The sequence below is a fragment of the Cupressus sempervirens genome, chromosome 7, assembly GCF_028749045.1.
Source record: "Cupressus sempervirens isolate cs-2001-9-10 chromosome 7, ASM2874904v1, whole genome shotgun sequence".
Lineage (NCBI taxonomy): Eukaryota > Viridiplantae > Streptophyta > Pinopsida > Cupressales > Cupressaceae > Cupressus > Cupressus sempervirens.
This window is the reverse complement of record NC_143124.1, coordinates 811,048,112-811,075,166: the sequence shown is the minus strand read 5'-3', so window position 1 is coordinate 811,075,166 and position 27,055 is coordinate 811,048,112. Positions and strand designations below refer to the sequence as shown.

The 27,055-nt window shown below is 34.8% G+C and overlaps 1 pseudogene; it reads right to left on the bottom strand.

Annotated features, from left to right (window-relative positions):
• LOC149549872 (putative UPF0481 protein At3g02645) overlaps window positions 1–22,995 on the bottom strand; it is a 215,499-nt pseudogene extending 192,504 nt beyond the window's left edge.
• Window positions 22,996–27,055: the final 4,060 nt, after the last annotated feature.

The window sequence follows — 27,055 nt, the reverse complement described above, 5'->3', positions numbered from 1 at the left end:
CCTAGCTAAAATTGTTTCTACATTGTATTGTTAGGCTTCTTTAGTTTGGGTAAACCTCTGACTTTCTTCATTTTGCTAATGTTAATCAGATTATCAAAGTTGATATGACTTAGCCTTTTATTCCATAGTCACACATCATCAAATCTTACAATAAAATAGGTAACATCTTTCATATCTAGGTAAAATAGATTACTTCTAGTTTGGTCTCCTTTTCGTATTAGATTTCCATCAATGTCATAGATTTTGGCAGTTTTATTTCCAAATTCCACTTTGCATCCTACATTGCCTAACTCTAACACACTTAGCAAATTGTAGTTCAATCGTTCAACATAATATGAATTATCACATGAAATTTTCTCTATAAGCTTAATGGAACCTTTTGCTTTGATTTGACATGGAGCATCATTTCCAAATCTAACACTATTTCCATCATACTAAGTAAAAGTAACAAACTTACTCTTGTCTCCTATCATGTGATGTGAGCACCCACTATTTATGATCCACCTATCATTCTTGTTTACACAAGTTACTAGTGTTTTTGGCTCATCTTCATCTGACCGATCCTTCATGGCTACATAGACTACCTCATCATTATTTTTATCAGAATCCTCTTCTTCAACAATGTAGCACTTTTTGCCTTTGTCTTTGTAATCTCTGTTATCATCTTCTCTTCTGCTCTTATGCTTGTTTCCTTCTCTGTAGTTCTTTTTCTATGTGAACCTTGCAGTAATATGTCCTACTTCATTTCAATTAAAATAAATGATAGGCAACTTACCTTTGAATTTACCTTTGCCTCTATGAAATCTTCTAGCCAACAATGCTTCCAATTGTTCCACATCTTCATTTGTGTTGTTGTCACTAGATGCATATTTGCCTTTCTTCACTTCTTTGAATTTCACTTCTTTAGTATCTTTCAACAATAGCTTGGCCTTGGAAGCAGATTCAATATTCTCAAGTTTGTAGTTATCAAAGTTGGATAACTCAAATGTAGTAAGTCTTCCCACTATACCTTCAAAATTTAGATTGTTTCCTAGTACACATCTTAACTCTTGGATGACTGATACTCTAATAGCATAGATGGGGAGAAAAGTTCTTAAGAATTTGCTATTAATAGTATCATCATCTAATTGACCACTCAAACTTCTTATTGAACTTACTACTTCCTTTATTCTAGAGGCATATTGAGCAATATTCTCTCCTTCCTCCATTCTCATGTCGTTAAATTTTCCTCTTAGGGTTTCTCTTTTTTCTCTTTGGACATTTTGATCTCCTCCATAAATATCTAACAAGGCTTTCCAAATTGTTAATGTAGAGTTACATCCCTTGATGTCATCAAATTCAACATAGTTGAGGGCAGAGGCAATCTCCAGCATTGCCTAATTGTGTTCCTTCTTTTTCTTCGTATTTTCAGTAGTAGGGGCACCAGATGGATCAACATGTTCCACTTCAATTGAGGTTTGTGCAAGATCACTTATTGATCCAAGATCCACCTTCATTAAACTTTGCCATACAAAAAAGTTATCTCTATTGAGCTTGGGAACTTCTCTCTTGGGCATCTTGATATTTTTGCTTCTAGTACCTTTAAACCAAATCAGCAGCTCGGTCTGATACCAATTGTTAGAAATGCTTTAGAATAACTAAGAGGGGTTGTGAATCAGTTATACAAGGTCCAATTGCCCAAATAAAACCTTTTCACTAAGTATAGTGAGCCCAATAAAATAACCATGCATTCAAGCTAAACATTCATCTTAGAAAATTACTATAAAATCAACATGCATGAATAAGACATGAAAGATGAACACATAACACAGTGATTTACGTGGAAACCCAATTTGGAAAAAACCACCAGTAACATGCTACTCATTTTTTACTCTTCTAAAGTGATGCACTGTGAAAGGTCTGCCCTGTTAAAGGCTACAAAACACATTGTTAAATGTGACCTGATTAAGGGATTTCAACCACCCTATTAGAAGTGAGCCTAGTTAAAGGACTTTAGAATATTCACTTGGAATGTCACCCTGTTAAAGGATTTACAACATGGCTATTAAACCAGCCTAAGTCCATAGGATTTTTCCCTAATTGATACAATTTCTAGAGAGTAACAATAAGGGCTTTTGACCTAATACAACTGACAACATAACTTGCAGATTTTAGATCACAATTTAGTTCACAAACTTGCTTGGCTTTTAGTCTCTCTAGCTTTGATAGCTTGTCCTCCTTTCAAGCTTTGTCTCCTTGAGTCTCCATGCTCATTGTGCCAATGTAATCACCTCTATGGTCACCTATTGAAGTAGAGTCTCTGTACTCTCTTCCTTCTCAATGCCTTCTCCTCAAAATCACATACTCTCTCTGACCAACCACTCTTGCTTCTTGACCTATAACTCCTTAAATAGAAGTCTAGAATCTTTTTCTCACTCTATTCTTCTCGCTCTTATTTTAGGGTTCGAATGGATTAGGTAGGATATGATGTATCTACCACTTATCTTATTTCTTCTAGAACCATCATGTAGAATCATTCTATATTCACCTAAAAATAGTTCACCTAGAATTATGTGCCACCAACTCAGCATCCTTATCTTCCATCTGGTTCAAAAACTTCAAGGTAACAAACTTTTCGACTCAGATCTAGTGAATCTTTGACTTTTCAAATAATGCAGTAGCTCAACACTAGTGACTTTCTGATGCTCAACACATACTATGTTACTCAACACCTACTACGGATTCACTTGGCATCAACTAAGTTTTGCTAATGCTTGACACCTACTACATTTCTATCTAGCTTATCACCTAAACTTGCTTGACACCTTTTGTTTCACTTAGGTCCTTTTTTTTTCACTTGGCACACACTATATTTTTCATTTTCTTTGCACTTACTAATAATCTACTTGGCATGAACTAACTTGCTCAGCACTCACTAATGATTTTAGTCAAGCTTTGCAGACAACTTTGTTACAACTTATTCTTCTAAAGTTTCTAAGTGTGGCACACCTCTTCATCTTCAAGTATATTGTCAATACATCATTTTACCATTGTCTTAACTAATCTTTTTACTTCATTGTAAAACCATAACTCAACCTTTCCCTTAGGTGATTTTGTTACATCTTATTGATTAAATCCTCTTCATCAATCAACTAAGTGATAGTACTTGGATTTTATAAGCAATTGTCATTCCAGCAAATAGCGGGTTTGACATTGGTGACAAAACAATGATTCAAAACATTCTTTATCAACAATCTCCCTTCTTCACTTCTTCAATAATGATCTTTTCAACCAGATTTCAACAAATTACATCATTAGGTAAACAATGTGACTAACAGTTAGATATATGAATCAAGTTGCAATGATGGAAATGGACTAAAATTTAAGAATTCATATAATAAATAAATTTAGAAGAGGCAACGAGACATAGTGTCAATCAAAAAATAAATATAAATAAAAAAGATCCTACTAGCAATAAAAAAACTTGTCATCAGCTCTCCTCCCTCCCCAAGAAAATGAGAAAATTTGGTTTATCAAAAAATTAAATACCAATGTCCTAAACTTGTAATTTTGCATTCAAAACATAATAGGTGAAATATTCTTTCAAATTTATCTTATATGAGTAGAGGATGAATTTAGACAAAAAGAGGAGACTTCAAGAATAGGGTAAGTAGTTACATAGAGGGAAGAAATAGAATGGGGTGGGATTCAATATGGCAAATGGGAAAATTCAAAATCTTATCAAGAATTTCTAGGCTTATAGTTTGTTTTAGCTTCTGAATAATGGATTTTTGTCAGAAGGAAGTCAACTTCAAAATTAAAGGATATTTGTAGGTTGATTGGAATATTGGAAAATATGCTAGAAATAGACTCAGGGGTTAATTATTTATTTGACACCGAATTTGGGATGAAACATATGAATTTGATGTTGAAATCTTTTACATAAAGAAACAATGAAATATCTTGTTGAGTTAAATATATAAAACGTTACTTGAGGGCTTACAATTTGTTTTAGCTTGTGAAGAATGAAATTACAAAAAATTAAAAACCCTAGAGAGTTTGAGTAGAAAGAACACAAGTTCCTAATCACTAACTCATAAATTTTCCTTGATACATTATTCTAATTAAGGCCACACAAAATTTCATTAAATGGCACACAATGTTGATATCATAAGAAAATAGAGGCGTGTTCAGAGAGATGGATATCATCTCATAAAAGGTTCCATATGCCTCCCAAAATGAATATAGAGAGCTTCATATTTTAGTTCTCAAATGCATAAGGAAACATGGAGAAAAATAAAGAGTATTATTTAGAAGCTGCAAATATTCATATATTATCAAAATTATGCCTGACAAAAAAGGAAATGATGCCCACCAGTAAAATCTAGGTTTGTAATAGATTTCCATTGTGTCAATATGCAAAATTTTATTGTAGTGAACTAAGAGCTTCAAATTGGGGATTTATTACTGTCCTGCACCAGTACCTCACTAATGCCATGTGGGTGTTATTTCATTTTTTTTTATTCACTAATACATCACGGGTGTTATTTCATATTTTTTCAATTCAAAATGGGAATTAATTTGGTAAGTAATTTTTATCATTCACTTAAATAAAAATTTAAATGTTATTAAAAATATATTATGGAAGGAAAAAATATGATGGGTGAGTTCTTTTTCTTCTAATGATTGTATTGGTTGATTGTATTAGTACATATAATTAATTTATATAGAAGTCATGATGTAAATATAATAGTGGTTAAATAATGTAATTATTTCAAATACCTTGCATAATATTCTATTATCAAAGTGTACTCTTTTCTAATCAATATCTTCATCAAAAAATATATCATCACCACTAATAATTATTTTATTTTATTTTTTACATTATTTTATATCTAAATATTTTAACAAACACCTAATAAGTTTATTTTATTTCCATTCATCATATTTGACTCCCTTCACCTAGCATTTAAAATATTGTGCAATATAAAAGAGCATGCATTTTTCTTCTTCTTATAAGTATATTAACAAGTTAATTTTGATAATCAATTAAATGTCTTGCATGACATAGAATTAATTTTTATTTCATTAATAAAATCTTGAAAAGTTTCCCTAATCATGTGCATTAGCCTATGGAGCACCCCAAGATAGACTAACGAATGCTAAAAACAAAAACTTTGAGAGGACCAAGGAGTGATAATAACTAATTTAGTCATTTATTTAGTTATTTTTATTTAGGTGACTAACTATTAGTGACTGATTATTCAATCATCAATTTATTCATTCATTTGGTAGTTTATTTAGTAATTTTTATTTTATTGATCATGTAATTATACCTGATGACTAATTTAGTCACTTATTTAGTCTCGTATAGTTACAAACCATAATAAAATTGTAGAATGTGATCAGTTTTAGTCACATGAGTAAAAAATTGAGTAGTGTGACGAACATTTTTGGTCATGTGGTCACATATTTGCCAAAATGTACTAGTGGACCAAAATGCATAACCAACCATTCATACAATCCCTCATTAGTCTTAAAATAAGTTTTACATTCATCTCCTTCTCTAATTTTGATATGATGATAGCTAATATTCAAATAAATCTTGGTAAAATACTTTGCTCCACTTAAATTGTCCATTATGTCATCCATCCTAGGAAAATGAAATCTATATTTTTCTTTTATCTTGTTTATAGCTCTAGAATCAATACACATTCTCCATCCTTCATTCTTTTTAGGTGGTAACACAATAGGTACTACACGAGGAAACAAACTTTCTCTAATCAAACCCTTCTCAAGGAACTCCTACAATTTTCTATTCAATTCAACATTTTTATTAGGTGTCAATCTATGTGGTGCTTTATTAGGAAAACTAGATCTAGGTATCAAATTTGTACAATAACTTATTTTTTTCATAGGTGGTAAACCATTTGGTACATTATTAGAAATAATGTCTTGGAACTTCTCTAACAAGGATTCAATCTTAGGTTCATGTTCTAACTCATCTTGTTTCTTAGTCTTTATGGGAATCAAAGAAAAACAAACATTATGTTCTTTCATATCTCTAGAAAATTGATTACCTTCAACCAAACATACTCTAACTGTGGTACAATAACTCTCTTCAAGTTTTTATAGCAAAGGCAACAATATGTTTTTCTTTCCATCTACCCAAATAATATATCAAGTCAATCTTCCATTATTTAAAGCTTGTCAATCATACTGCCAATGTCTACCCAAAATAATATGACAATAATCCATAGGCATAATATCACACATGACTTCATCATGATAATTCCTAATTTTGAATTTAACAAGGAATTTCTCACTTACAAGTAATGTATGCTTTTTCTAGATCCAAGCAACATGATAAGGCTTAGGATGTCTCAATCTCTCTAACTTCAACTTGTTAATTAACCAACTCTTTAAATGCCAAATTATCAGAACTTCCACTATCAATAATTACCTTGCAATTTTTTCCAACTATCTTACATTTGATTTTGAACAAACTTCTTCTCAAAATAGCTTCTCCATAAACTTCTTCATTCCACAATATCCTTCTTAGCATCAGTTTCTCACCCTTTTTGGGTTCATTAGGTATTTCAATAATTTCTTCACAAGCCAAAGTGCTTCTACTATTACCTCTAGTCTTATTTCCAGAGTTAGTATATTCAAAGGCTCTATGTCCTTCACCACATTTGTAACAAGTACCCTTAAACCAAGATCTTTATTCTCACCCTTTTTGGGTTCATTAGGTATTTCAATAATTTCTTCACAAGCCAAAGTGCTTCTACTATTACCTCTAGTCTTATTTCTAGAGTTAGTATATTCAAAGGCTCTATGTCCTTCACCACATTTGTAACAAGTACCCTTAAACCAAGATCTTTATTCTCTTTTTCCACTATTATTATTCCTAGAATAACTAGTGTAGCTACCTCTACTATAATTACCTCTTTTACTATCAGGTCTTCATTCCATTCTGAGTTTGCTTTATCTTGTATTGTGCTATTATATGTGCTACTGTCTCCATACATTCTTCCTCTGCTTCTCTAAAATTTTCCACCTCTTCCTCTTTGTCTCTGATCATGTCTCTTTCCCAATCTCTCTTCAATATTCAAAGCATACTGATATGCTTCTTCTACACTATCCATCTTAAAATAGTTGATCACATCTTGAATTGATGTCCTCAAACCATTCTAGTATCTAGCCACTTTCTCAATTCATCATCCACATATCTAGATCTGTTATCCAATATGTAGATTTTCTTAGTATATTCCTTCACACTCATGTCCTTTTGCCTCAAATTTTACATTTTCCTCAACAAATTAACTTGGTGATCTGTAGGAAGAAATTTATTTTTCATCATTCCAATCATCTTCATCCATGTCTTGACCTTTTCCTTTCCCTTTGTCTATCTCTCCATTTGCAAATTATCCCACCAAAGTGAAGCATGATTCTTAAAATTTGTGACTGCTATCTTAACCTTCTTATTATCAAGAGTAACTTCATACTCAAAGTATTTATCCATCTTAGTCATCCAATCTAATACAACACTAGTCTTAAGTCTTACATCATAACAACCAACTTCAACAAAAAGTCTAGCATTCACCCTAGACAAAAATTGTAGGAGTCTTTCCTCATCTTTGTCAACCTTAGGTTCAAGATTAGGATTTAGTGTCGCCTCTTCATCATCACTAACATCTTCAAAATGTACACCTTGTCTTTGTGTTTTCTTCATAGCTTGAAGTCTTGTTGCAATCAACCTCAACATGTCCATAATAGAGTTATTAGCATTTTCTCTACCACGAACCATCTTGACAATAGTTCCTTCAAGACTATAACCTTCTGCAAGTTATATGTGAGATTTCAAATCTGCCATCCTACAACCAAATTCAACAAAGTTCTCCATGGTCCAAGCCTTAAGAAAGAACTTGCTCTAATGCCACCTGATGCAAGATAACAACAAAACTCATGAAAAAATGCAAAAAAATTTAGAATAAACTCAACTAAAACATTCCAACACTCCCATGCTCATAGATGCACATGAATTCTATACATAACTTAATGAACCATAGAGAACACAAGGCTAGATGCAACATAGTTGTAGGTGTAATTATTTTACTTCACATAAAACAAAACCATGACATGCCTGAATCTAAGGCCTTCTAGGTTGCATCCTTATACAAAATAATAATTTACAATTTCAGAGCCTCATCTCACATCCTCTAAGAATCATCTTTCCTGCATCTAACAAAGCTTCTTTTATGGCTAGTTAAGCCAAAAGTTAGCTAGTCAACAATTTAATTACAATATTGGTCTAGACTTGGAAGAGTAAATCAAAATCCACACAAAGAACAATATAAAATTATGCAAACTAAAAGGTAGGTCCACACATGTGTTAGGAGTTGACTCCTAACTATGCAAGATGCCACATAATGAGAGGAAACCATGCCTATCAGAATAACATGCTTTTCTAGATGAAAACATAAGGAAATGAGGAACACAAAAAATAGCATAGAAGTCAAGAAATAAGGAACATTAAAATAGGAGAGGTCCTTTAGATAATGAAAATTGCACACAACATGAAAACAAAATCAGCAATGACTACTTCATGAACATTAGATGACACAGAAAACATGAAATATTTTTAGTTGATGCAAGGTTTCTTAAAGACCCAAGATGCTCAAGCATAAACTATTTAGATGAATCTTATCTTCAATGATCTCCTTCTATTTGATGATGTTCCCAAATGAGGACTTGTACCATCCAATGAGCTTTCTTCTAACACTTTCAAGTTTCTTTTCCAATCTAAACATTGTCATACCTTCCACCTTAATATCCCACCAATACCACATATAGTTACTAAAGTCTAGGTCAAAATGCCACATTATCTCGTAGAAAAAAGTTCATGGCCTCTTCTAGGGTCTATCCTTCCAATCTAGGAGGATTGGGGTGTGGTCATAAGCATCACAAGGAAGAGCATGAAGAGTTGAGGAGGAAGTTATATCCCAAATAACCAAGAAGGGCATCATGTCAAGCCTAACTTGAATAAGCCTAATAGAGATGGTCTAAATGAGCCAATGCCTAAATTTTTTTGGTATCATTTCACCCTCTAAAATTGATTCTACTTCAACAACCCACGAGTCCTCATCAAAACTTTCCTTCATGTCGCCAGGCCATCTTGCAAGTATATCTTTAATCATTCTTGTTGGAAATGTCCTTTCAAGACTCTTAACAATAAACGAATGCTTGTTTTATGATTTCCTAATCCTAAAATGATGCTCATAAATGTGGAACCTTGATGCCCAAAATGAATTCTTTCTTAGTATTACTTACTGAAACAAGATGCTTGTGAGGATAGGATTTTGTACAAATGCACATTAAAGACAAAATGAATGCTTGGTATTTTCATAGCAAAACAAGATGCTCATGGGGAGAGAATTTTACACAAATTCTCATTAAAGAAGATAGTCTAAAACTACAACAAAACTTATTAAATTTGAAGCTTGGGGCTAGTTCACATGCTACCAAGCTACATGTCGGTGGTCACTAAAGAAAATAGATTGAATTTACTACCAGATTCTTCTTTGAAAATAGCTCGGGGTGGTGTATACGCACTCCAAGCTTTATGGCTACAATGTGCACCTTACACTTATGTAAATTTGCAGCTGGGACATTTTACATCAAATATTGTACAATGTGATTTGAATAGTGGAATTTTAGTTGGTGTTTTATATCACTCTTTTTCTTATTAATATTTGATTGATTTTGGTAGCATTCGTGAAAGATCTCTTGATCTCTATGTTCTAATTAATTTTCATTTCATATTCATCATTTAAAAAAATTCAAATGAGAGGATGTACTTGCATCATATTCATCTTATAATGTTTTGTTTTGTATTGAAATTAAAATTGTTGTAAATTGTTGTAAGAATCTTAAAATCTTGGTATATTTAAATCAAAAGTTAGAATTTTTAAATAATTTTCTTAGGAACAATATAGTAAATATTTTCATAGATAGTAATAAGAAATTTTTAACTTTGAATCATTTATATTTAATTATTAGTACATAAAGTATTTATCTCAATAAATAAACAAAAAAATTTAATTCCTTTTAATTAGTAAAATATATAACATATTTCCTAGTTAAATAATATTGTAATAATTATTATTTATGTGTCTCAAAAAAACTAGATATGTATAATAATAGTTTTTTAAAACATACAATATTTAAAATTAAAAATAATCTTCATATATAATAATTTCTAGTCAAGAATGATCAGAGGTCAGATGATGATGTAGAATCGTGGTATCAATGCTAGCGTAGATGATGTTAATGACACTTTACTAGTAATAATTGGCTATCAATAAGAAAATGTCGACACACATGGCTAATCAAAGACACTAGCATGGTAAAAAAAAAGGTTAAACTTAACCAACACACTCGAAGCTTTGACCACTTAGAGTGGCGGGTGGGACCCACTCAAATTACTGTGTCCTCCATTTTAGTCATCACTACTTCCATTCAATTCAACATAACTCTCCCTAAAGTTTAATTTTGAAAATGATTTCTTTTTTTTCTGAGATTTGTTCGCATGAATACATCTGACTAGATAATTTTTATTCATCTAAAAATTCCCATCTTGTGTAAAATGTGATGAAACGATAGAGGCATGAATCAAAGAAAAATATTCTTTTAGATATCACATTAAGAAATTCTCTATAAAAATATATGCAAAATTATGGTATCATAGACAAGGCATGTCTATTTCATACAATCCATCAAAGAAATGTATGCTAACATAATGCTATTATTGTAGGATATGAACAAAATGTATTTTCATTTATTTTAAAGGATTTATAATATTTCATTAGGTAATATGATTGGAAAGCATACACCAAGATAGAGTCTACATCCTCACAACCTATGCAAAAGTGGAAGCTATGTAAGAGGGTATGGACACAAATAATCATAAGGTGTATCAATGGAAATTAAAAAGTTATTTATTGAATAGATCATTACTAAATGTTTTCTATTAAGGCTAAAATAGGTTTTTAACAGGGTACCCAAAACCCCATAAGTTTTACATACGATAAAAAAGTATTAAGTCCTTAAGCAAAACAATATTAAGACTAGTAGACACAACCACTACCATTTCTAGCTACACTTGGCTTAAGCCAACACCAAAAATAACAACAAAAAACAAACAAACAAAAAGCCTACCAAGAGAACCAAGACCAAAAAAGAACACCACAAGGAAAGACAACCTAAGCCAAATCTTGAACTTCTTTCTTCAGCTCACACTAGGAATATCTTTTACCTACTCCATAACCTTCAAGATGTGAAGTGGATCAATCTGAGCATCCCACTAATGTAGATACGCTCTAATACCACTAATGAAGGTACACTCTAATACCACTTGATGAAGTACTTCTCTGATACCACTAATGAAGGGCCACACCACCCTTACCAACTCACAACCAAGAATGCAACACTCTAGTCCAGATCCAGATCCACCACTGATAGAGTATGGCTTTGATACCACTGAAGATGGTACGACTCTGATATTACTGACAAAGGGCCACACCACCCTTACCAGCTCATGACAAAGAATGCAACAAGATCTCTCAAGATCCAATCCAAACCTAAGCTAGCCCAGATCCACACTCTGGTAGAAACCTTTGAGATCTCAACTTGTGCTTGCAAATCACCAAGCAACCTCCTTGTTTCTAAATCGCAGTCACTAGCTCTTCTCCAACTTTATCCAAGATCCAAGTGTAAACTACCTCACATTCGATGCTCTGTCTACACTCACAACTCCATCACAATCCTACTGTAAACTGCCTCACATTCGGTGTTCTGTCCACAGTCTCAGGAAAACTCACTCTTCACTTTCTCCTCGTTCTCTTTCACACCTTCCAACTTTCACACATTCAAGCTTTTCCTTCCAAAGCTTCTACTTCCCAAGCTTCTACTTCTCAAGCTTCTCCTTCTCAAGCTACTCCTTGAGCTTCTACTCCTTGAGCTTCTCCTTGAGCTTGATTTAGAAATGCTCATATGCCTTGCTTAAATAGGCACTTACCACCCCATGCATGACTTATCCACAACCTTCTAGAATTCCTCCACAACCTTCTACAACTTCCAAAACTTTCTACAATATTCATAACTTTCTAGAATTCTACCCACTCGCCTCGATAAATGGAATGACAACCATTTATTTTTTTATTTTTTTCTATTATGCCACCTATGCACCTCGAAAATAGAAATCACCTTTTCCTTTTTTTTCTCCTTTTTACCTTTTTTTATTTTTTTATAATTTCTCCTCTAATTTTCATCATTTTCTCTCTCCTCCACAATTTTTTTTTATTGTTCCACTTTTTTTTTATTTTTTTCAAATTTTTTTTTTTCCATGCAAGATGCTCCTGCATCAGACTCCCCCGGTAGATAGAAAAGTGTGTCCCACACTTTGACTCCACAAAAGAAAGATCTACCACCATCTTCATCTTCACCAAAGGCTTCCACCTCAATAGGGACAACAAAACCACCATGCAAATCTTCCACATCTGCATTACTCTATCAAACACCAGAATCTCAACCATCCAATTAGCATGCTCACTCCCAGGAACAAACTAAACATAATTCTTCATTGCTGAACTCCCATTCACATCAACAACTAGTGCATCCATACCAGCAATAACAAACTCCACATCAGCATCCACATGTACATTTCCATCAACACATGCCAAACTCTCAACACCAGCAACCTCATTGCTCACAACAAGATGCTATGCAATACATAACTCACCTCCAACAACTAGATCATCCATGACCAAGTGCTCTATAGTCTCCATGTCAGACTCAACCAATTGATCATGAAAACCAATCTCCATCCCAACATCAATAACATTAGGAATATCTTTAGCAACAACCTTTAGTTGCTCTGTAGGTTCTGCATCAGACTCCACAAATTGATCAGCAAAACCAACCTCTTCCATCTCAACCTTGCGATGCCATCTTCTCTCATGAACTTCCTTAAATTGATCAGCCAATCTATCATCCAACAGAGAAATCATCTTAGAAAAATTCCTCTCCACTATATCATGGATTTTCGCAATCATCTTAGGGTCCAATCCTATTGGAGCCATCTTCCAAGATCTTCGTAAACCCTCTGCAACAAATCCTTCCTACACTCCTTGTGACAACCAAATTGTTTGCAAGTCAGATCACAACTTGGCACCTCGCACAAACAATCAGGAACCACATCACAAGTCTAGGACCATGGATTTGCAATCCACAAGCTCTCTACGATCATGCCTCAACAAGTTCAGTCTTCCATCTCTGCATCCATCAATCCATCTGCATGTCCTCCCAAGGTCCTGGTGCAAACTGCCTCAGCTTCGGCGATCTTTCTACACGCTCAGGAACTCCCACTTTGATAAACTTCACCCAACCAAGGTCCTGGTACAAACTGCCTCACACTTTAGTGATCTTCTTGTACACTCAGGATCTCCTGCTCTGATACCACTGATGAAGGGCCACACCACCCTTACCAACTCATGACAAAGAATGCAACAAGATCTCTTAAGATCCAATCCAAACCCAAGCTAGCCCAGATCCACACTCTGGTAGAAACCTCTGAGATCTCAACTTGTGCTCGCAAACCACCAAGCAACCTCCTTGTTTCTAAATTGCAGTCACTAGCTCTTCTCCAACTTTATCCAAGATCCAAGTGTAAACTGCCTCACATTCGGCGCTCTGTCTACACTCACAACTCCATCAAAATCCTACTGTAAACTGCCTCACATTCGGCGCTCTGTCCACAGTGTTAGGAAAACTCACTCTTCACTTTCTCCTCGTTCTCTTTCACACCTTCTAACTTTCACACATTCAAGTTTTTCCTTCCAAAGCTTCTACTTCTCAAGCTTCTCCTTCTCAAGCTACTCCTTGAGCTTCTACTCCTCGAGCTTCCCCTTGAGCTTGATTTAGAAATGCTCATATGCCTTGCTTAAATAGGCACTTACCACCCCATGCATGACTTATCCACAACCTTCTAGAATTCCTCCACAACCTTCTACAACTTCCAAAACTTTCTACAATATTCATAACTTTCTACAATTCTACCCACTCACCTCGATAAATGGAATGACAACCATTTATTTATTTATTTTTTTCTATTATGCCACCTATGCACCTCGAAAATAGAAATCACCTTTTCCTTTTTTTTCTCCTTTTTCCCTTTTTTTGTTTTTTTATAATTTCTCTAATTTTCGTCACTTTTTCTCTTCTCCACAAATTTTTTTTTTTTTTTTTTTTCCAATTTTTTTTTTTTCAATTTTTTTTTTTTTTTTTTCCATGCAAGATGCTCCTGCATCACCCACTTTTGTTTCTTTTTTTGTATTGGAGCGAGCACATTTTTGTGGTCCTACTTCTTCCTCATCCTTATCTAGTTCCTCTAGATCTAACAATAGTTTGACCTCCTTGCCCTGATTAGTTATGTTCAAGACCTTTTTTAGGTAGTCCATTGAAGAGTCTAGCAATCCATGGAATTTAGAGAGTACTTCCTTAGTGCAATTTTCCATTTTGTCAATTTTCTTTTTGAACTCTTCATTAACCTCCTCATTCCTGTAATATCCTCCCCTGATTTGAACTTTGACTTGCAAAAATTTAACTTAAGGAATATTGTCAAACACTTTGTATGCAAACTCATAAAGCTGATTTCCTCAATAAATTGCTTTCCAATGAGTAGATTTACGAACAACTATGAAGTGATATTAAAATGCATAATACACATCATAACATTTTCACAAACACTTGGCATACATTCAATAATATATGAAAAATCTGGAAACTCTTTCAATCTGCCAATAAAGGGTGATTTTTAAATGTAGATGTGCACTTACAGCTGCCTTAAAGGCTGCAACAACTATTCAGACTTGTATTCAACAATTATTATGCAAAATATCAAAATTTGATAGAAGAACCCTGGAATTAGTTGCTGTAGTATTTTGCAGATGTAGTCGGCCAGCCCTCCAAACTTCTAATCAGCCAAAAAAACAAGTAAACTTGATACCAACACTGTTCACGCCGTACTGTAGCAAAATACTGTTCATGCCAACTGTAGCAAAATACTGTTCATGCGGCACTATAGCAATAACTACCTTCATATCTTCACCTCAAACCCTTGTAAATTTCTTTATGCAAATGCCCCAAATGAAACCCAGTGTGTTTCCTGAAGTGAAAACACCCTTGATCCTCCTGACTGTGTCTTCCAACAGCAAAGAGAATGCTAGCAAAGAGGGATTCCATCCTCCAAGCCCGATAATCAGATATCCAGCAACATAACATTAATCTTCATCCAAGCATACAAAAAAAAAGCTCTTCCATTTCTTTTATAGTGTTCTCACAAGAGCTCAATCCTTCGTTTTCTCAATGTGGCATAAAACATAACTCCCTTTATGTACCTTATGTCTCCAATGTGTAATAAAAATAAAGGGAACTCTTTTAATTTAAATATTTCCCACAAACTATAGTCTATACATTAATAAAGTTAAATATTTAAATTTAACTTTATAAAATGGCTTTATCAATGCATAACAAATCTTATCAATGATAAATAAGTCTTCCTATCGATTTTAAACAATTACCATCGACATACCATTGTGACTGAATGTCCGGCCATGTCCAAGATGACTTACTATAAATAGTAAGTATGCCCAAAGTTGCCTCAGAACCCCTCAGAAAGACCTGCAATTGAAACTGTCTAGGCCAAATGGCCTCTAAGCCCCTTTAATGTCCTAGTTAGCCTACGGGACTGTGGGGAAATAGGCTAACGACAACATCATGCTATGAATGCTGGAAAGGGGACATTACAGTCGGGCCTTCCCAAAATTCCTTGTCCTCAAGCAATTTCAGCTCTGGATGCTGCAATATCTACTCGTTTTCCCAAGTAGCATACTCAACAGGTAGGTTCCTCCACTTCACTAGATACTCCCTGATAGTCCTCCTACAAAGCACCCTCTCCTTGGAGTCAAGTATGGCCTCGAGAACCAAGATAAGCTTTCCCTCATCATCAAGAGGTGGCAATACTACTAAAGGCACCACATTGTGACCCAATGCCTTCTTAAGGCGTGACACATGGAACACATTATGCACTTTACTGTCTACAGGCAACTCCAACTCATAAGCTACTTCGCCCACTCTCCTGGTTACTTTGAATGGTCCATAGTAGTGTGGTTTCAATTTCTCTGCTCCACTCTTCTTGAGAGAGGACTATCTATACGGCTGTAACATGAGGTACACCATATCTCCCACCTCAAAAGACCTCTCAACCCTGTGCTAATTTTGTGCCTTTTGCAAATTTTCCTTCAAGGATCACATAATGTCCTAACGCTCCTGCAAAGTATCCTTGGCCTTAGGCACCCTGTTATCCCCAAATAACAAATCCAAAAAATTAGGAGCATCATACCTGTACAGTACCATAAAAGGGGACATTTGAATAGACATATGGAAAGAGGTATTATAGCAGTACTCCCCTAGATGTAGCCACTTCACCCAAGCCATATGCTCTCCTGCAATGTAGTTTCGAAGGTACCCCTCAACCCATTTGTTCACTATCTCTGTCTGCCCATCAATTTGGGGGTGGTAGCTGGTACTCGGAGTGAGCTCTGTTCCACATAACTTGAACAACTCCTGCCAAAAGTGGCTCATAAATCTGTTGTCTCTGTCATTGACTATGCTCCATGGTATCCCATGTAGTCTAAATACCTCTCGAAAAAATAGTTCTGCTGTTTGTGCTGCTGAATATGTAGACGAAATTGTAAAGAAATGTGCAAATTTTGTCAATCTGTCTACCACAAAAAAGATACAATCTCGACCCTGTGCCTTGGGGAGGCCTATGATAAAATCCATGGAAATGCTATCCCACTTCTTCTCTGGTATGGGTAGGGGCTGTAGTAAACCACCCAGAAAAGAATGTTCTTATTTGTTCTCCTGACACATAGGGCATTCCCTAACAAACTAAAGCACCTCTGATTTGAGTCCTTTCCAAGTGAAGTGCTCTCTCACCTGCCGATATGTCTTAAAGAATTTGGGATGTCCTGCCATTGGTGAATCATGAAATGCCCTCAAAATCTTCTACTTCATAGCAGACCTGGGTACTAAATAAATCCTTTCCTTGTAGATGATCAGATCATTTACGACAGTGTATCGACTATCTTGAATAGCTCCCTCAATAATGCTGGATGCCCAACTATCCTTAGCATATTCTGCCAAGATTATCTTTCTCCAATCATCCATGACTATCCCAATAGCAAGCAAATGAGGCCTTCTAGATAAATCATCTGCAACAATATTTTTCTTCCCTTTGACATAGGCTATGTCAAAATCATAGGCCTATAATTTACTCACCCATTTCTGTTGCCTGTCATTAAGGTCCTTCTGTCCAAGAAAATTTTTCAAGCTATTATGATCTGTTTTTACTGTGAATCAGCTTCCCACTAAGTACTGCCTGAACTTAGCTAGCGCGTGCATGATTGCTAGCATCTCTTTGTTGTAGATGCTATAGGTTCTCTCCACACCTCGTAATTTTCTACTCTCATATGCGATGGGATGTTTGTCTTGCATGAGAACAACTCCTATGCCCTCTCCCGAGGCATCACACTGCAGCTCAAAAGGCCTGGTGAAATCTGGAATGGCTAAAACAGGACATGTACTCATCAGCTCCTTAAACCTGTCAAAACAATCCTGAGCCCTCTCTGACCACTTGAAACTATCTTTCCGTGTCAAATCTGTAAGTGGTGCTGCTATCTGTGAAAATCCCTTCACAAATCTGCAGTATAACAAGCCCGAGAAATCCCTTGAGTTGTGAAGTGTTCCTCAGTGGTGGCCAATCCAGAATGGCCTTGATCTTGTCTGGGTCAACTCGAACACTTCCTGCACTAATAATATGCCCTAGATAGAGCAACTCTGTCATCCCAAACTCACATTTACTCATCTTGGCATATAATGACTCCCTCTCTAGAATACTGAGCACTATATCAATATGCTTCAAATGTTCCTCCCAAGTACGGTTGTATATCAGTATATCATCAAAAAATATCAACACAAACTTCCTCAACTGATCTGTGAACACTCTATTCATATAGGACTGGAAAGTGGCAGGGGCATTTGTCAACCCAAAGGGCATGACTAAGAACTAAAAATGTCCATAGTGGCATCTAAAAGTTGTCTTCTCCACATCCTCCTCTCTAACCCGTATTTGATGGTAGCCGGATCTCAAATCAATCTTGGAGAAGTAGCATGCACCATGCAATTCATCAATAAGCTCATCGATACACGGGATAGGGCATCGGTTCTTGATTGTCTTCTTGTTTAGTTCCCTATAATCAATGCACATCCTCATTGTACCATCCTTCTTCTTCACCAATACTACTGAAGAAGCGAAAGGACTTTTTCTTGGCCGTATGTGCCCCATGTCAATCAACTCCTTAATTGCCTTTTCTATTTCATCCTTACATCTCTTCGAATGGTGGTAAGGTGTGATGATAACTGGCTTAGCCCCTTCCTCTAATTCAATAACATGCTCGATTCCCCTATCCAAGGGTATCCCTAGAGGTATCTCACAAAACACCTTAGTATGTTTGGTTATTTTTTTTGTACATCAGGTGGATACTCTTGTTTATGGTGCTCTGTCATCTCAGGCATTACTCTAAACTCTGCTGCCCACTACACCTGATCATGTCTAAAGAAACTCTGCATCCGCTTGAGTGACCACTCGAAGTCTCCCATCTAACAAACCTCTGAGCACTATCTTCTTACCATTTGCCTCAAACCTCATTTCCATTTTCTCAAGGTTAAATGTAAACTCTACCAGAGACTTCATCCAGTTCATCCCAAGCACCATATCCTGATCACCAATGTTGACCACAAAGAAATCTCCTGTCATGTCATAATCTTCCAAACAAAGCTACAAGTTGGAGATTTTCTTGGTACATTCAATTTTGAAGCCATCGGCAACCATCACCTTAAATCCCCTATGCTCCTCTGTATGTAGCCCTCTGTGTGTCACAAACTTCTCATCAATGAAGTTATGTGTCGCTCCTGTATCAATGAGTGCCACAACTCTATGTCCATCCAAGGTTCCCCTAACTCTAAAAGTGATGGCCTCCTGTATACTTGACAACTAAGCTATCATTCTATCACCGCGTGCTTCCTCCTGTGAAGAACTATCATCATCTCCATCTGATTCAGATGACTGCTCTGAATCTCCATCTACTGACTCTTCGGCTGAAAAGTACTCCATCTGCTTAGCTTTTGCTTTCAATGGACACTTATGTGACAAATCCCAAGGCTCCCTGCAATGAAAACAAAGCTTCTTCTTCCTAAGATCATTAAGTGTCTTATTGTCCAACCTCTTACTTTCCTCCTTAGTTGGCTGAACCTCTTTATGAAAAGGTTTCCTGTCCTTATCTTTCCTTGAAGGGAAACTCTGTGCCTAGAATTTATTTTTTGAAGATGAAGAGGAATCCATGTCACGAGCTTTCTTAATGGCTTCCTGCAAAGTGGGAGGGTTGAGAGCTTTAATCCACCCTCTCAACGGATCAGCTAACCCATCCATAAATAGAACTAGTATCCTCTATTCAGATACATCTGTTACTAACACTGCAAGTTTCTGAAACTCTGAAATGTATGTTTCCAATGATCCCCATTGTTTAAGCTAAGCTAACTCCTTGAAATGGAGTTCTGGATCCTTCCTATCAAAACATTCAATCAGCCTCTCTGTAAACTCCACATATGAGGTAATGTGTGCATGTCCCATAGTGACCATACCATGATGCCACCACTCGTGTGCTAACCCATCCAGATGAATTTTTGCATACTTAATAGCTTCTTCCTCGGGCATAGGGTTCAATTAAAAGTATGTGTCAAGCTTTTGAACCCAAGCTCTTGCTGTAGATTTTCTTGAGCCATCATAATATGGTAACTCAAGTCTCCCTACTTTCTTTCGTAGCTCAGAGCTCTAGTTCCTGTCATGTCCACGTGGCATATGTTTCATCCGCACATCCATATACTCCCTAAAGGTAATTGCAGTAGTAAAATCTGACCCTCCAGCTTCCCAATCTCTCCTCAACTGGTCTTGTATATCAGTAATCTGGGGCTTTGGTACGAGATGCTCTGGAGCTCTAGGAGGAAATGTAGGAATCATGGGCCTTCAACTCACTGTCCTAGCTCGCTGGGGTGCATGACCGAAATTGTTCCCAACTTGTTCATCTCCATTATGTGTCTCATCCTGATCATTTCCATTCTGATTGTTACCATTCTAATTATTTCCTCCACCCATGTTAGCATTCAACCCCATTTGATGAGCCATCATTTGCATCATAAGATCCAATCTCTGATTCTGTTCCTGTGCCCTTTGTTCTGCTACTCGCTAACCTTGTACCAAGGTCTCTAATAACTGTAAGAATCTTTCCTCTCCAGGCTCTGGACCGGCAATCCTGCCTCCACCTAATCTTGTATTCATGTCATCTCGGTCACCCATATTGCTATCTTGATCAAAGAATACCTCTGTTGTGTCTGTATGACTGGATTCTATACCCCCCTGTACGGATGAACTAGACTGTTTGCTTTGCAGGTCTGAACTCCTACTTTGTCTTGCTCTGGTATTGTGAAAATTATAAGGCCCCTGTCGCATGCTCAAACATAAATGCTCTAATTTTAGTGTTTTGACATTTCATCAAACACTTTCCCCTCTATCTGCCAGTTCCAAATTTCCTATAAGAACTCCACAGGATGGCAGGACTTATAGCTCTGATACCACTGTAATATCCTCCCCTGATTTGAACTTTGACTTGCAGAAATTTAACTTAAGGAATATTGTCAAACACTTTGTATGCAAACTCATAAAGCTGATTTCCTCAATAAATTGCTTTCCAATGAGTAGATTTACGAACAACTATGAAGTGACATTAAAATGCATAATACACATCATAACATTTTCACAAACACTTGGCACACATTCAATAGTATATGAAAAAATTGGAAACTCTTTCAATCTGCCAATAAAGGGTGATTGTTAAATGTAGATGTGCACTTACAGCTGCCTTAAAGGCTACAACAACTATTCAGACTTGTATTCAACAATTATTATGCAAAATATCAAAATTTGACAGAAGAAACCTGGAATTAGTTGCCATAGTATTTTGCAGATGTAGTCGGCCAGCCCTCCAAACTTCTAATCAGCCGGAAAAACAAGTAAACTTGATACCAACACTGTTCACGCCGTACTGTAGCAAAATAATGTTCATGCCGATTGTAGAAAAATACTATTCATGCGGCACTATAGCAATAACTAACTTCAGATCTGCACCTCAAACCCTTGTAAATTTCTTTATGCAAACGCCCCAAATGAAACCCAGTGTGTTTCCTGAAGTGAAAACACCCTTGATCCTCCTGACTGTGTCTTCCAACAGCGAAGAAAATGCTAGCAAAGAGGGATTCCGTCCTCCAAGCCCGATAATTAGATATCCAGCAACATAACATTAATCTTCATCCAAGCATACAAAAAAAAAGCTCTTCCATTTCTTTTATAGTGTTCTCACAAGAGCTCAATCCTTCGTTTTCTCAATGTGGGATAAAACATAACTCCCTTTATGTATCTTATGTCTCCAATGTGTTATAAAAATAAAGGGAACTCTTTTAATTTAAATATTTCCCACAAACTATAGTCTATGCATTAATAAAGTTAAATATTTAAATTTAACTTTATAAAATGGCTTTATCAATGCATAACAAATCTTATCAATGATAAATAAGTCTTCCTATCGATTTTAAACAATTACCATCGACATACCACTATGACTGAATGTCCGGCCATGTCCAAGATGACTTACTATAAATAGTAAGTATGCCCAAAGTTGCTTCAGAACCCCTCAAAAAGACCTGCAACTGAAACTGTCTAGGCCAAATGGCCTCTAAGCCCCTTCAATGTCCTAGTTAGCCTACGGGACTGTGGGGAAATAGGCTAACGACAACATCATGCTATGAATGCTAGAAAGGGGACATTACAATTCCCCTACTTCGTAACACTTTCCTTCTACCTTGTCTCGAACTCCATTTCATCAATTCTCCCCTCAAAAGCCTTGCACTTTAAGTTTACTACTTTGATAGAATGGAAGGTCTATTTTTCCATCCTAAGCGAATACAATGATATGGCTTGGGCAATTTCCAACACCCTGTGAAGAGGATCAATAGCTAGGCCTCTGATGTCATCTTTAGTTTTACATTGAGCTCATTATCATCCACAATTTTGAGCATCGAGATTCTCGCCTTTCTCATTTCTTTCTTTTCCTAGAATTCTTTATCCCTTTTCTCTGAAAGGCTTTTGACACCCTTTCTTTCAACATGAAAAAGAGAAATGTACACACCATGGTCAAGGGATTCATCATAATTGACCAACCTAACATCTTGAACTCTTAGCTCTTCCTCATCCTCATTGGTCTTCTAAGACTCTTTTTCATTTTTCTTGTGGGTAGGGGTAGTTGGTGTACTCATAATTTCTTGGTAGTTTTGGTTTTCTTTACTATTGTTGGTAGAGGAAACAATTTAATTCTTTATAGAAATTAACAAAGACGAAGGATTCATGCCACCACCAAACAAACTTTCAATAGATTCATAATTTTCTTCCTTGGAGCATATTTCTAGGACAATCAAATTTTTGAGTATCACCTCTAATCTATCATCTAGTTTGAACTCAGGTAAATATAATGTGGAATTTCTCTTCTCAAATTTAATGTGACTAATTCCAAACTTTACTTTCTTGAATTTCATTCCTCCCCTTCTTAGCTCCCCTATAGATGGAACATATTCTTCTATCCACTCATCTCTACGAGATAGGCAGTTGGTAAGAAAGTATAGTGTGTCAAATATGCGCTTCCTAATGATATAGTGCAAAATGAAAAAAATGATCGCCAATATGAAAAGAAATGAACTAAAAGAGATAAAAGGAGGATAAATACCCATTTTGTACAAGTTCTTCTAGACACAGTTGTGTGAAAGACTAATTCTTTAATTTTCCAAACAATATTTTCTAGTCTAGTTGTGTGCATGATCAATTATTTAATCTTGTAAAGAATATTCACAAACCAATAGAAAGATATGTTATTCTCTGACTAGATATTGTCGAGGGTGGGGACTTGCCTATCAACAATGTAGTCATGAAGCAATTGCAACATGTGAGAATCTTTCACATATTCGTGATTCTTCCCTTCTACTAATTTGATCAGGGATAAGCTTTTTATGATGGACATTTGACACAAACCACAAATCATCATTTGACCCCCTAATTTTCTTCAAAACCCAATGTGGTAATTGATTTTCCATCTTGAACATATCTTTCATAATTTTTGTCCACAGAGGATGATGACATTTCCTGTTAATAATACTATCAATGAAAATGGAGACTCCTTTCTTATTACCTTCATCTTCTCTAAAGATGTTGAGGATTTCTAGAATCATGGCTACAATCTGCACGTTACACTTTTCGTAAATATGTACCAAGGACATATTTCATCGAATCATGTCTAACATTCACTAATGTGACCCAAATAGTGGAATTCTAGTTGATATTTTACATCAAACCTTTTCTTATTGATATTTGATTGTTTTTGGTATCATTCTCTATGTTCTAATTACTTTTCATTTCATATTCATCTTAATTTTTTTTATAAGAGAAGTACTTGTATGGTATTCATGTCATTTTTTTATTATTGAAGTTAAAACAATTATAAATAGTAATAAGTATCACATACTGGCTTAGTACTTTCCTTTAGTTTTTAGTTTTATTTTAATAAAATTATTATAAAATATAAAATATTTTAACTAACTAAAACATCATGTATTTATAGTTTTCCATTTTTATAATTGTTGTAATAAAGTATTTTTTGTCATATTTATATAGATAATTATTAATTTTTAATTATGAAGTATAATTAATCTAATTTTTATTTTTATTTTAGTGATAAATATAATAATTGATATATTATTTGTATTGGATATATATCATATTACACTAGTATATTGTAAATAAATTATAATACTAAAATAATGATATTTCAATAATAATAATATATAATAATATTTCTTAAAAGATTGTATAATATAAGTATATAACGACAAATTAAAAATCTGAAGTTACCAAAAAATCTGAGATCACTGAAGGGAAATAATGATAGAAAGGTCAACAAATGAGGGAAATAAACACATAGAAAAGAGTCGAAAAGAACTGACTGAAAAACATAAATAAAATAATAAAAAAGTAATAGCTAACAATTTTGACAAAAAATTGTAAAATTTAGAAACAAAAGCTCCAATCTATAAACCTATCAACTTAATTATCTTACATCCACTTACAATCATATTAAAAAAATCTAACTATGGAATATGCCATTTTAAATTATTAGCCGCTAGGCTTTCACCTGGGCGATAGCCACCGGATTTTCCTCACGTTGGCGCTTGTGCCTAAAAAAATTACAGCTACTTGTGCCAAAAAAATAAGATGCGTCACCGATAAAACTCAATTGGAATGAGCTTCCACACACCGCCTACATGATATCTGTTATATATCAGCCAACTAGCAATGTCATGGGCCACATAACTACTTGCCACAAATCTGGTTGCCGCTTTAAAAGTGGACTATATAGGAGGATAACTCCCGCATCAGACCTTGCAGAGGAGGAGGGTGTAATCATCGGCTTTTTAAAATAAAATCAGATAGATTCGCCATTAGAGCGGCGATCAGAACTCAATTATGGTGGACTGTCATCAATAAAAGATGTCAAAAGCCTCATTTACCATGAAGAACAGATGAAATGGAAATCTGGAACAATTGATGGTTGTTCCTATGGTGGCAAAGGTAAAGACCAATTATTTACTTGAAGAATCCGAGCATTTAAATGTGAATTCCACCATTCCTGACAAGAAAGCTGTGGTCTTGCCGAATCGAAGTGAAACAGAAGTAGAAAATGAGTTATAAAACATTTTCCTCAAAAAACTTGACTTGATATAACATTTGTACTGTAACTGTGTTTTATTATTATTAATATTTTTATTTCAATTTCTGAGCCAATACTGAATTTTATAGGGAATAATTTCAATTCCATGAAATTGTGCATATCTTTTAGGTTAATACAATTGCATTCCAATAAAATATGATGTATTAGTAATGCAACAAATAGATTTAAAAGGTTCAAACGCACAGTAAATTATTTGTTTAAAATTTGTGGCAAACATCATTTACTCAGTTTGAATTGAGATTACAAATGATAGGATTTCATCAGCATTTAGAAGGTTCCAAATAATGATTAGAATATTTTGTAATCAATTAATAGTTATGGTAAATGGAGCATTCTAGATGTTGCAACAACTCAATGGTGCCCGGAATAGCTCCTGTCAAACTGTTCATTGAAAGGTCTAATATTTGAAGATGTGGCATTTTGGTAATATCACCTCATTCCACATTGTGAGCCCACACTTCCCTTATAAAAACATTCCCTTTTGCCACCATTGTCATCTTCACAATCTTCTTCACAAGTAACTCACAACTCTTCACACAGTGTTTGCCGAAAGCTGGATACATTCATTCCACAGATGTTGAACTTGAAAATTTTGGGAATGAATGTGAAATATATATACTAATTCCCTCTTGTTTTTTTCCTTCTTTCTAATTTCTATTTTAAGACCCTCGGCTGACGCTCGCCTTTTCATTTTAAGCTTCAAAGAATGGTTTATTTTTATTCTATTTTAAGACGGATCGTTCAATTTATTTTTAGTTTTGGTGTGCCTAAGTTTTTAAAATTTTAAAATAGTATTATATTTAGGAAATAAATTGTTTATATTTAATATTAAAGATTTATTATATTGGTGTATTTTTAGTTCCCTGTTATTATTAAGAATATAGTTTATTTTTAGTTTTAGTTGTGAGACAATTTTAAATTTCTAAATATCATCTTTAAATTTGATATTATGTGCTTTTTATATAGTATACTTTTAGTTGAGCATTATGAAATAGAAATTATTATTTTTATATGATTTATTAACTATTAATTTAATAATTTTTCTAATATAATGATAGAGGAAGGCTTTGAATCTATTGAATTTAGTTCCCATTGCTTGAGTAAGATCAAATATGGGCTCATTAAAGGATCTTTATATCAGGTTTGTTTGCACCAAGGCACCAGTATGATAATTTGTAGAATTCATAAAAAATAAACATAAATATAATATATTTGAATAGGAGATAGCTGATAGACTAGCATCACGAGATGACTGCTACTAGACGTCATTTTACGCCCCACTAGTGGCCACGCACGGAGCGAACAGTTTTGTTTTAATTTGTTCAAACCATGAATTTCATTTTAATTGTGGAATCCCAACGTTTCGCGGTGAATGAACTATGAACAGATCTCTTGTTCAATCACATTTCTGGCCTTCATTTTGTTTTATTCCAGAAGTTGCAAAATGCAACAAATGCAAAATATGTAATGTGATTGAATTTCTTATATGATTGTTGAAAACGAAAAAACTATGAATGTTAAGATATTAAGTTTTTATTAAAAATTACATAATTCTATTAATGTTTTATATAATTAAGTCAAGAGGCATTCTACAGTAATATAATTAAGTCAAGAGGCATTCTACAGTGAGAACATTTGTCAATGTAAATATTTAAACATTTAAAAAAAATTTGACGTTCATCTGATTGTTTTATGATGAATTCAGATGAATTGTGAATGACAGATTAAATTCGAATAACTTTGACTCTACATAACCAAACAACCCCCCGAAATGGAAGACGAAACATAGGAAAGAACTTGAAATGGCAGCATTACTCATTCAAAGACGTTAAGAAATTATATGTCAAATATGTGTTGGCTGAACGAACAAAGTATTATACTAAATAGTCAAAACCAATGCAGCATGGTCCCTCGCAGGAGCGGCTTAATTGTATTTACAGAGACCATTTAAACATTTTAATTAGTGACAGAAAGTAAATTAGTAACCTTCAAATCAAATGATCGGTACG